Below are 14,096 nucleotides of genomic sequence, written 5' to 3'. Positions count from 1 at the left end.
TTAAATTTTCAGTGTCCTCCTGATTTAATTTGGGTAGGTCATATGTCTCTAAAAATTTGTCCATGTCTTCAAGATTTTCTATTATTTTCTATTTTATTAGAGTAAAAATTGTCAAAATAGTTTCTGATTATTGTCAGTATTTCAGTTTTATAGTAATTTGAGTTTTCCCTCTCTCCTCATTAGCTTCACTAAGGGTTTATCAATTTTATTTATTTTTTCAAAGAACTGACTATCTGTTTTGTCCATTTTTGGATTGTTTCTTTTGTTTCAATTTAATTGATTTCAGTTCTGATTTTAATTATTTCCTGTATTCTATTGCTTTTGGTGTTGATTTGTTAGTCTTTTTCTAGGGCTTTGAAATGTAGTGCTCAGTTATTTATTCATTGACTATTCTTTTAATAAATGAGCTCAGTGCAATGAAGTTTCCTCTTAGACTGCCTTCATAGTGTCCCAGAGATTTTGATATATTGTAATACTATTCTCATTTACCTCTAAGTATTTTTTAATTTTATCCCTGATTTCTTCTGCTACCTATTGATCATTCAATAGCATATTATCTAGTCTCTAGGTGTTAGAGTAGGTTCTGTTTTTTATTTTATTGTTGATTCCTAATTTCATTCCACTATGATCTGATAGAATGCAAGGTATTAGCTCTATTTTCCTGTATTTGCTAAGAGTTGCTTTGTGGCTTAAGATATGGTTTATTTTAGAGAAGGATCTATGTGCTGCTAAGAGTAAAGGGTGTTCAGTCATTGAAAGATGAAACATTCTACATATGTCTGTTAAGTTTAAATTATTAATTGCATTTTTTTAGTTCTATAGATCCTTTAGTTAGTTTTTGTTTGGAGAATCTATCCAGTGGTGAGAGAGGTGTTTTAGTTGGAAAGATCTCCCATGTTCTTGGATAGGCAGATTAATATTGTCAAAATGGCCATACTACCAAAAGTGCAATACATATTTAATGCAATTCCTTAATTTGTTTCCTATGATGTTCTTCATAGAAATAGAAAAAAAAAAGTCATGAAATTTATTTGGAAAAGTAAGAAGCCCAGAGTAGGCAAAGTAATCCTCATTGAAGCAAGAGGAATCCCAATATCAGACCTTAAATTATACTACAGAGCTATAGTAACAAAAATAGCATGGTATTGGTACCAAAATATACATGAAGACCAATGTTACAGAAGAGAAGACACAGATAAACCCATATAAATACAGTCATCTCATATTAGACAGAGTGCCATAAACACACATTGGAGAAAAGATAACCTATTCAACAAATGGTGGTAGGAAAACTGGAAATCCATATGTAACAAAATTAAATTAGATCCCTTTTTCTCCTGCACAAAAAACTCAAAGAGGATCAAGGACCTAAACATTAGACCAGAGACTCTGTACCTACTAGAAGAAAAAGTAGGTGCAACTCTCCATCAGGTTAGGTTAGGAACCAAATTCCTCAACAAGACTCCTAAAGTGCAAGAAGTAGAATTATGAATCAATAAATGGGATGATATTAAACTAACAAGCTTCTTCACAGCAAAGGAGATAATCAAGACAGTGAAGAGAGAGCCTACAGAATGGGAGAAAATCTTTGCCACCTGCACCTCAGATAGAACATTAATCTCTAGAATATATAAAGAACTCAAAAAAATGTACCACCAGAAAAACAAATAACCAATCAATAAATGGGCAAAGGAACTGAACAGACCCTTCACAAAAGAAGATGGTCCATTAACAAATATATGAAAAAATGCTCAATATCTCTAGCAATTAGAGAAATGTAAATTAAAACTACACTGAGATTTCATCTCGTTCCACTCAGAATGGCAATTATCAAGAATACAAGTAACAATGAATGTTGGTGAGGATGTGGGGAAAAGGTACACTCATGCATTGCTGGTGGGACTGCAAATTGCTGCAACCACTCTGGAGAGCAATATGGAGATTCCTCAGAAAACTTGGAATGTAACCACCATTTGACTCAGTTGTCCTACTCCTTGAAATACCCAGGGGACTTTAATGGCATACTCTAATGGTACAACCACATTGATGTTTATAGCAGCTCAATTTACTGGTTCATAGTTAAGCTATGGAACCAGCCTAGGTGCCCTTCAACATATTAGTGGAAAAAGAAATGTGGTATATATGCACAGTGGAATGTTACTCAGTCTTAACAAAGAATTAAATTATGGCATTTGCTGGTAAATGGATGGAACTGGTGACTTTCATGCTAAGTGAAATAAACCAATCTCCAAAAACCAAAAGCCGAATGCTGAGAGCCATCTATAAATCATGTGTGTGAATTGAGCGAAGTTGAAGCCACTAAGCAGGAAAGCCTAGTCTTAGGAACTCCCAGTCGGAACCCACTGTTTAGAGAATGCCTGATTCAAGTGGCGTCCTGTTTTAGCTCACCGTGACTCAAGTTCAAGTAGAGCCGTCCAGAGATGGGTGTAGTCAATCAGCCTGTTTACTGCAAGACCCCTGCCACACCCTGAAACAAGTACCAAAACAAAACTCCTCCTGTTGAAACCTTATCCCTGCCTTTGATGTCCTCCCCCTTAAATAATTGGGACTTTTTTCTGTTGTTGAGTTCCAGTTCCTATCAGGTCTGAAAGACCCTTCAGGTGTAACACATCTTTAATCTTTTACTGATTATTTCAAACTTTTTAAATTTTTCAGTCTGCTCACACCTTCTGAGTAGAAACCTACTCACAATAGTGGGGAATGGATAGGGAAGGGGGTAAGAAGGGGAGGGTTCAGCCCACTGGAAAGGGCAGAGTTGGGGGAAAGAAGGAGGGATGAGAAAGGAAAAGACAGTAGAATGAATCAGACTTAGCTTTCCTATGTTCATATATGAATACACAACCAGTGAACTCTACATCATGTACAGTCACAAAAATGGAAAATTTTATTCCATGTATGTATGATATGTCAAAATATATTCTACCATCTTATATAACTAAAAATAACAAATAATTTTTTTTTAATAATGGAAAAAAAGTAAAGAAACAACACATAATTCTTTCCCATTTCACCTGACAGCATGCTTTGCAACAGAAACCTTGCAGGCTAGGAGATATAGGCAAGAGATTTTCAAAATACTGAAAGAAAATAACTTCCAAAAGAATATTGTACTCAGAAAATCTTTCTCTTAGAAATGAGACAGAGATAAAGACATTCCCAGACAACAATGAGTAAGAAGATGAGTAAGAAGAAAATATCAGAAAGTGCAAAATTTAGTGATAGTAATTATACAGATAAAGTCAGGATGCTTTAGTATTGTAAACATGGCATGTAATCTATTAATATATTTAACAAGAAGACTGGAGAAACTAATATTACCGCATTAATATATTAAGAGATAGATAATATAAAGAAGATGTAAAGTGGGATATCAAAAAATTTAAAATGTATAAAGGAATGGAAGCAAGAGCTATTCATTAGTATATTTTGTTTGTTTATTTTGTTTCCTCTCTTGACATAATCACAAGAGATTTTTTGTAAGCAACATGATAAATAAGAGGTAAAAGTGTATAATAGAAAAACCAAAATAATAAGCAAGGAATCAAAACCTATTATGGTAGCAATCCATTTAACCACAAAGCAAGGCCATTCAAGAGTAGGGGAAAAAGAACAAAACTGCAATAAATCTGGAAAACAAGTTTAAAAATTGCTGGAGTAAGAACATGCCCATCAATAATTACCTTAAACATAGTGGATTAAATTAAAAGACAGAATGGAAAATAAATAGACTCAACTGTGTATTGCTTATGAGACACTCACTTCACATTTACAGACATTCAAAGACTGAAAGTGAAGTGATAAATGAAATATTCCATATGAATGAAAACCAGAAGAAAGTATGGGCAGTCATATATAGCTAAATCAGAATTTTAGTCCAAATCAGTAAAAATAGACAAGGAAGATTGTTATAAAATGATAAAGGAGTCAATTCAGCAAGAGAAAAGTAACTATTTTAAATATATATGTAAACAATATTGAAGTATCCAAACATATAAAGCAAATATTAGTAGATCTGAAAGTAGAAAAACAAATCCCAATGCAAAAATAGTAGAGAATTTTAACACTTGTCTTTCAGCAGTAAGTAGAACCCGGACAAAAGCCAACAAACAGTAGAGTTAAATTTCATGCTAGACCAAATGGACCTAACAGAACGACAGAACATTTCATTCAACATCTGCAAAATACACATTCTTTTCATCAGCACATGGAACATTGTCCAGGATAGATCACATGATAGACCACAAAACAAGCCATGTGAACAAATACAAAACTATTGAAATCATATCAAGTATCCTTTCTGACCACAACACAGTAAAACTAGAAATAAAAATAATTTAGGAAGCTAATATAAGTTCATGAAAAATAAACAACTTCTCTTGAACAACTAAGTTATCAAGGAAGAAATCAAGAATGAAATTCTAAAAGGCAAAAGAAGTTGGAAAACCAACATACCAAAAGAAAAGGGACATACCAAAAGCAATCATAATAGGGAAGTTCTTGGAATAAAAGCCTGTATCAAATAAACAAAAGGATTGCAAACCAACAACTTCATGCTGCATCTTAAGGAACTAGAAAGACATGAACAAACCAAACTTAAAATTGGTAGAAGAAAATAAATAATAAAGACCAAAGCAGATAAATTAAGTAGAGATATAATAGCAATACAAAAGATCAACCAAAGAGTTCATTCTTTGAAAAAATAAATAGATTTTAAACCCTTAATTATATTAACTAAGAAATAGAGGACTCAAATAAATGAAATCAGAAATGAAAAGGGAGATATTGTGACTGACACAACAAAAATACAATGGATTATTTAAATAGCCTTATGCCAACAAGTTTGATAACCCAACAGAAATAAATTCCTAGACATAAACATCTTACCAATATTGGATCATGAAAAAATGAAAAAGTTGAGCAGACCAATAATACATAATGAGATTAAATAAGTAATATAAATTATCCCATGAAGGAAACATCATCTCAGATGGCTAAACTGCTGAGTTTCAACACACATTTAAAGAAATTGAATACATTTCTCCTTAAATTCCTGCCAAAAATAGTGGAAGAAATTCACATTTCATGAGTCCAAAATTGCCTGATAACAAAAGTAGATAATGATAGAATAAAAAAGAAAGGTATTGACCAATATCCCCAATAAAAATGCTTGCAAAAACCCTCAAGAAAATATTAGCAAACTGAATTCAACAGCACATTAAAAAGATTATGCACCACAGTCAAAGTGAGATTTCTCCCAGTGTTGCAAAGATGGTCAAATATTCAAATCAATGAATATGATACAACACATTAAGAGAATGAAGGACAAGTCATTTAGTCATCTTAGTAGATGCAGAAAAAAGCATTTGAGGGGGAGTGTACAGCTCATTGACAGAACACTTGCCTAGTATGAATGAGGTAGGTGCTGGATTTAATCCCCCGTAACACACAGACACACACACACACACACACACACACACACACACACACACAGAGTGCTTTGGAGAAAATTCAATATCCCTTAATAAATAATAAAATTATTGCACAAATTAGTTTCAAAAGGAACATACCTCAACATAATAAAAACCATTTTTTACAGGTCAATGGCCAACATTGACCATTCACTTGTTGAATGGGGAAAAGCTGAAAGCTTTCTCTTTAAGATCTGGAACAAGAAAAGAATTTTCACTTTCATCTCCTTTATTTAATACAGTACTAGAAATCCTAGCCAAAGCAATCATGCAAGAGAAAAAAATAAGAAAATGCAAAGGGAAATACAAATTGTCACTGTTTGCACATGACATACTCTAATATTTTCTTTTTGTTGATTACCATGAGCTAGGACTGAAAGAAAAATTGTTTTCCATGAGATATGAAAAAATAGTTTAATTTTCATGTATATGTGCCAGTGTGAAAATTATGCAAATTATTATAAATAGGAATCAAGAATATGTCACTAAATTTGGCAGATTTCAGGAAGAAATGTCCCAGATAGGCAGTTTCCAGGCAAAGAGAGGATTCAACAAGAAAAATCTTGTATTGTTGACCTTAGACTTCATGAAGCACATGAATACACAGGAGTTTAGCAAGTCCCAACGAAAGTGATTCCTGGCTCCACAATTTAGTTAGCAAATGGTTGATGGACACTAAGCACAATGAAATTTCTAATTCACTCAGAACTATGTAAAACATAAACAAACCTTATGAAAACTAAGCTATAGTTTCCATCTTACAAATGTTATTTTAATACCCTCACATTTCTATGGCAGAAAATGAACTAGAGTGAAGAACTCCTTGCATCTATATTTTCCATACTTCTTCTAAGGTGATTTAAGGGTTGTTTAACCCTGTGAGTTTTGTAAAGACAGTGGAAGTGAGGCAGTAGCAATGCTTCTTCATACAGATAGAAATTTCTAGAACAAAATAGTAAAAAAAAAAAAAAATCTTGGTTTGTGAGTCGTAAGGCAGAAAACTTAGGACTTGTGTGAAAACAGGAGTTACTAGAAAAAGAAATTATTGAGAGGGTAAATACATTTTCGTATTGCAACTTTAGAATATAAAGAGAAATTAAAAATACTCAAAAATACTATAAAATAGGCTCAAAATGTGACACAATATGCAAACTTATGATATTGGAATATTATCATTAATTTATAATGCTATTTAACTCTGAATTCTGAGAGAATACAGTGAGTACTATTTATTCACATATAAATACTGTACCCCTTCCATTGCCATGTTAAGAATAATAAAGGTCATATACATGGTTCCTCGCTCAGATGTCCAAATAACTTTACATCACTGTAATTAGAATGACAATAAGAGAGAAATAAAAGATTTGGTTTTGGTAAAGCAGACCATATCAAAGTGGTGTTGCCTTCATTCAACACCTCTGTAAGACTCAAAGGAAATGAAAGCTATACATCAAAGTGATACGTACTCATACATCCATTGAAGCAGCATTCATAATACCAAGATATGGAAACTAGCTAAATATCTGTCAACAGGTGAACGGATAAAGAAAATGTTGTGTATAAGCTGCTTTCTACATCAGTTTTGGATCTTTTCTGCTTATTGTATTTTCTACTAGATTGCTAAATATTAGAAATCTTAGACATCAGAAAACATGGCACCAATAGCACAGTTCCCAAAGTATAGATTTATCTTCAAGAAATGTTTGTTGAATAATTGAACAAATAACACATCAACTTTTTAAGGTGGATGAGTATCACCTCCAAATGTTGACCTTTTTTCTTGTTAAAGAATATAATCTGAAGTAATTTTTCAGTATATTTGTCAAGTTTTGCTAAGTTATACCACAGTAATAAACAATCTCAAATTTTCAGCTGGATTAAAAAATATATAGGTTTAATTCTCATAGTTGCCATATAATGGGTAAAGGCTGCCTGTCACCCCACTTTTTCCCCTTAAAGATCCAGGCTAATGAGTAGTCTCTATCTTGACTAGCCTTTCCTGTGGCATACTAAAAACAGCAATGCGAGAACCGCTTGATATCTAAAACCTCTTATCTGTAATAGCACATGTGGTTTCTAATATTTCTTGTTCACACAGTGATCTTTGGTCAAGCCTACCATCTTGTAAGGATGAACTTGATAAAGAGGGAATGCTTGACAGTAATATAATCTACCACAATTGCTACAGTTTGGGTCTGAATTGTCCCCCAAAGTCCCCCTTGTTAAAGACTTGTCTCCAGTCTTCAAGGTGTGCCCTTAAAGGGGATGGTTGGAATTGAACACTTCCTTTCTCTCTGCTTCCCAACTACCTCAAGTTTATCAGCTTCTTGACCATGTGCTCCCTGCCATGGTGTGGTGCTTCTCCACAGGCCTAAAAGCAATGGAGCCAACTGTCTATGGGTAGACACTGTGAGCCAAAATTCACCTTTAGGCTTTTTAATTTAATTTGCTTGTGTATTTTTTTTTAATATAGTAATGGAAAACTAACATATTCTCCCCCATAATTTTTTTTTCTTTTGGTGGTGCTGGGTCTGATCCCAGGATCTTATGCAAACCAAGAAAGTGCTCTTCTCCTGAATTATAGTCTCAATCCCCAACCTGCCCAACATGCCCTCTTAAGAAAATATTTGCTTTTGTTCCTATGCACATAAAATATAATACTCACTCCCTGACCAATGGACTGAACCCCAAACTTCTAGTTCCAAGAAATTATGATAATCTAAACATTGTCTCTACATAGACTTTCTTTATGTAGACCTATGAACTATAAAGACAAGTTATTTGCTTCCCCCTTCAGATACAAAAATAAGGCTTGAACAAATCCAGATAATAATAATAAGCTATCCTTTTCATAAAAGAGAAGAGTGAAGGCACAGAACCCTGGCTGGCTAGTACGTAGCACTTCGGTAATTACTTTGGAAAGGTGAGAGACTCCTATACTAAGGGTAGGTGAGATTCCCTTATTCAGGTCTCTATCTGATCCCTAGGAATAGTTCCCAAATCAATAATTCTCTATGTTCTTCATTCCACCTTCCGAAAAATATTATTCTCCTGTTGAACAGAAGTGGGTATTCCAAAATCCATTTTAATCTTGGACAGTTCTAGTTCAGACTTGTGATTCTTTTGAACTTGATAACTTCTTAAAATCAGAGTAAGTTTTTATCCATGCAATTTCAGTAACTTCCATGTGCCCCTATGACCCAGAATAAATCATAATTCTTTATAGAACATATCTCAATTGTGATCCTATTAAGTATTTCAAGTGCTATATAGTCTCGCATTGCTTTTCCCACTCTGAGTGGAGATACTTCATTTCTCTTTCATATCTCCATTTGAAGTTCAGTAACAGTAGTACTAAATTATATGGTTCAGCACTCATCGTGTATCTTCTATTAAAGTTAAAAGGAGTAGCAAATAGAGGAAAATGATACATAGATATAAATAAATAAACAGTAGAGCAAAGAGAGAGGACCTGTATCTTCCATAGTTCTCATGTGTACAACTGAGCAGATGTTCACAATTCAGATTTATAACTTCTTTCCTCCACTACTGGATTCATGTACTCCCTAGCTTCAGCCAACCCATTAGTTAGTGAAATAGTCTGAACTTCCTGACCTAGTCCGGTGACCCAAACTGTCAGTCGTCGAGGGCTGCATCATAATTGGTCTTGTTTTTTTGGTTTTCTGTATTTTACTAGTAAATTTTACCACTGAATTTGTAAGTATAATTAGGAGCCATGACAATTCCATCAATTCTAGAAACCAATCATTATAGTAACCTGCTATCCTACATATTGAAAAACTATTAACTGAGGTTAACACATTGTGGTTGAAATACTTTGTGTGTATATATGTGTGCTCTTGCAAGTCTTTTTTCCCACTGAGCTCTTAATAGAAACATAAATAGAAAAAAGTGTTTAAAAATAATACAATACTAGAGAATGTCATGAACCAAAAGTGAAGATTCTGTATTTTCAGTGTAGTAGTTTACCACTCCAGCTCATTGTCAATGCCTTTGCTGTGTCAATGCTCAACTTCAGTACAACTTTGTCTTTTGACCACCACTCTGCTCCCTCAGTAGACAGCAGTACATCACCAGACCCTCCTGTCACTTCTCCACTCAGCCCCAGGTCCACTCCAGACTCTCTTGGCCTATGTACCAAGTAGCATCTTTCTTTTTTAGTTAAAAAAACAGTATTAGTATGATTATAAAAAGGTACTTTACCATGAATACAAGTTTGAACATATGTCAAAAGAAAGTTTTTAAGGAAATTGACTTAAGTGTACACATATACTTTTCTTTCATAGATGGTAGAGAAAAATCTCAAACTTACAAATTTAGAAAATATAACCAAAGAAAATTCACTGTAATCAACCTGGGTTGCTGGTCATGTATGTTAGACTGGATTCATATCTTGATTTCCGTACTACATGTATGACCCACAGAAAGTTGCATAGTATATTTATCTTGATTTATTTTTCATGAAAATGGAGTCATAGTTAAACAAATTTAAAAGAGATTTTTAAAAATGACTACATGAGATAGTTTACCTACAAAAAGAAGAGCTTAGAAAAGTGACTGTTCATAGTAATTTATTACAAATGTTAGCTATTTTGGGTTTGATGATCAAAGTCACAAACCTGGAACTCCTTTAGGGATTTAAGTTGGTTTATTCAAGGCTTATTAGTACTCTCTTAATCACAAAAGCATACTCTGGATAAGACAACTGAACATGTTCAAGGAGGAACAATGCATGAATTATTGTTTAACGAGTCCATGATGAAATATTTAAGAAGTGGGATAAAGTGTTCTGAAAATTGATTTGGAGTATATAATAGCTAAAGAGCATAATACAATACTCCTTTCTTCCTGTTAATGCTTGTTGTTGCCTTTCACAAGGTGTGATGAGCTGGTACACTAAGCTACATGGGCTCAAGGGCAGTTGATCAGCAGATGACCTTAGCTGTGACTTTTCACGAGTCACCATTTCTAGGGTTGGAATGAAACTTTATCTTATGAGTCTGGAGCACTGTGTAGACACGGACTAGTTAATGTGCAATTCATTTACTATTTGAACTGTGCAGATGATGGATTAGGGGTATGTAAAGGTTAAGGATTGGGCCAAGGTTTAATGTTGACTCAGTTTATTGGGCTATTGAACTTTATCAGAGTGATTACAACCTACATTTTTCCTATCATGTGTTCATGGTAAAATGACAGCACAGAATGATTAGTTTTAAAAATATTTTATTTTCTCCTTTGAGATGAGCTTTGATTGTTGCAATGCTAGCATGTAATACACGTCCTTAAATCCTCTTCAGACTAAATAAAATTAATTTACAGGTCTTTTTATTTTTTTAATTGAAATAGTTCTTCAGCTGTTCCTCTCCTTTTATCTTCAGTAATCATCCAGTCATTCACTTTATGACCTTCCTTGCCTTGCTTTGCACTGGCTTGTGGAATTCCTAAGTGACACTTCCCAGTCTCCCCGGAACATTCGCTCCATGGCCAGAGGGCTGCTTCTCCTTTTGTTCTAATAACTCAGAAACATTTATTTCAAGTTCCAGTTAAAATTCTTTTCTTTTAAAACCCCTGTAGGGAACAGTTACTTTCTGTTCAGAACTTGTTTGTGTAATTCCTTTCCTACCAATCCCTTGCTTTATTTGACTTTTGTTTCCAATCTGTCTTTCTAAGGGCTGATGATAGCAAAGAGAGCTGCATCATTGATAGATCTTCCATATCAAGCAAACTTTTCTCACTTTCATAATGTGCCAAATTTATGGCTCAGAAAATTAAGCCAAATAAAATATTTTTCTGCTTCTGCTGATGTTTATATTTCTCTAAAATTAGGTGTCACATCCAAAGTCCTTTATAGTACAATCCTCATTATGAGGGAGATAATGGAGGAAGGGGAAGAAGTGGGAATTAAAAGGAAAATATGGTTACAAAATAATGTACACCATTTGTGTACAATGAATCAAAATGCAGTCTGTAAAAAATAAAAAAAAATAAATATTTTTTTAAAGAAAGTTTTCTGTTAATGTTTACCACAAAGAAGACAAAAATATCATGTAATTCCTAACTTGAAATATACCGGGAAGAACACAGAAATACTTTTGTGGTGTTTTTACCAAAAATATATAACTTGAACTTAAACATGAGAAAATATCAGACTAATCCAAAATGAAGAACAATGTAGAAAATTATTGACCAATATTCTTCCAAAGTACCAAGGTCATGAAAGACACAGAAGCCTAGATACTGTCACAAATCTGAAGGGTACTAATGAAACCTGATAATTAAATGCTATGTGTGATTTTGGACAGAATCTTAGACTGGAAAAGAACATTAGTGGAATAAAGAGTAAAATTTAGATAGAGTATATAGATGTTTTATAAATATTATTGTTAATTTCTGGTTTTATAAGATATCATGGCAGGAATCAGTAAATGATATGTTGTAATACTATTTGAGAATTTTATAATTTTGAGATTATTAAAAGAAACTTGTCAAAAAACAGGATGAAAGACAGTATTTTTAAGCATACAAGAATTTGAAGGTTGAAAGATAAATTCAGGATCTCCAACTAAACCTTCAGAAAAGTCCCCTTTCTTATTTTATTACTTACAAAGCAAACAGATGTCCAGTCAGCAAAGAATGAGCTCTTTGGTTGTGTACTTACTGAAAGAAGATTATATAGTTTATGAAGTGTTTGTGGAGCTATAATAGTCTCAGATGACACTTGGTAAGACTTCTGTGTTTATTCTGAGGTTATTTTATTTTCTGTGTTTAACACCAAATTAGATGCTTACAATTTTATTTTCATCCCTTCAAAAAGAAAATATATAATTTTTTTTATAATTAACAGCAAATCAAGCCAAGATGACTTACCTGTCTCTTTAACCTAATCTCTTCCTAAAGTAGAAAACACACACAGCCTAAACACAGTTGCTAGGTATTCAAACTATATATAAAGACTGACACTAGTATTTTGTACTCACACGGATTCAGAATGATACAAAGCTATATTAAATGGCAAAAACAATATAAATAGGTTTAAAAATTGACAGTGCCAGAACATAAAATTTAAATTAAAAAGATTCTTCAATGAAGCTCTGACCATAACATAGCTCTTCATAAGTAATTTGTTTCTGGGAAATTTCTCTGGGATATTTATTTTTCCTTTTTTACAAGAGCATGTTTATTTATTCATTCATTATATTCATTTGTGGTTGATTTATACCACCTTCACCTGCCTTTAAAATATTGTTATGGTGTTATAGTTTAGATATGAGTTGTTCCCCCATAGCTCACATGAGAAAATGCAGAATGTTTAGAGGCAAAATGATTAAGTCATGTGAACTATAACCTAATCAGTGAATTAATCTATTTGGTGGGTTCAGAATTTGAAAGGACTACTCTGCTGGGTGGTACTTAGAGGCAGGTACGGTGTGGCTGGAGGAAATAGGTCATTGGGGTATGATTTGGGGTTTATATTTTGTCTCCAGTTCCTCTCAGTCTCTCCTTGATCCCTGACTTCCATAAGCAGAGCAGGTGGCTTCCTCTCTTCCCTTCTGCCATGATGTTCTACTTCATCTTGTGCCCAGAGCAATGGAGTTGGTCACCCACACACAGGACCTCTGAAACAAAGAGCCCAAATTCAACTTTTCCTTCTCTGAAGTTGTTCTTTTCAGGTATTTTGCTCATGGTAATGAAAAGCTGATTAACAAATATGGCAATTTTATTTTTATTTAAATTAAATTTATTTAAAGCTGAAACATAAAACCTGTACATATTAATGGGGGGGTACCATGTACTGCATTCATTGTATAATGTTTAATACAGGGTAAATATGTGTGTCTCTTCAAATATTGATTATTTCTTTATGGTGCAAATATTCAAAATCCTTTCTTCTAGCTTTTTGAAATGGATAATACATTGTGGTTATCTGTGGTCATCCCATTGTACGACAGCACACCAGAGCTTCTTGCTCGGATCTACCTATAACTCAGTATCCATTGATCAAACTTTCTTCATCCCCTCTCCCCTACTCTCACCAGCCTCTGGCAACCACCATTCTACTCTCAACTTTTTTTGAGATTAACTATTTTAGATCCCATATATGAGTGAGATTATGCAATACTAGTCTTTCTGAGGTATTTCTTAAACCTATTTTTTTTAAGTTTCAATGAAAAGATTCAGACTTACCAAAGTAAGTAAAATAACCCTGAAAATTTGTTATGTGAAGTGACATATTTTAGATGGCCAATTGCTATTTGACACTCCTCTTTCATCATGAAGTTATAACTCTAGGGTCCCTCTTATATGTGAACACAGAAAAATGAAGTTCATTTAAAGGTCTGAGCCTTTAAAGCCTGGCTGCTTTCACTTCCTTTCTTATAGAATACTTACTCTTAAAGTCTAAGCTACCATGGAAGAAAGTCATTACTTCCTAACATGGAGGAACCATGAGATTACATGAAGGAAGGGGATGATTAACACAGACCTTTGAATCGTGACCATCAAAATGTCAGACGGTGAATATAGCTTTTTCAGACATTCCACACCAACCTACTGCCAAGTAAATACTACCATGTGACCCCA

This window comes from Sciurus carolinensis, chromosome 10, assembly GCF_902686445.1.
Source record: "Sciurus carolinensis chromosome 10, mSciCar1.2, whole genome shotgun sequence".
NCBI lineage: Eukaryota > Metazoa > Chordata > Mammalia > Rodentia > Sciuridae > Sciurus > Sciurus carolinensis.
Note: the sequence above shows the minus strand (reverse complement) of the source record.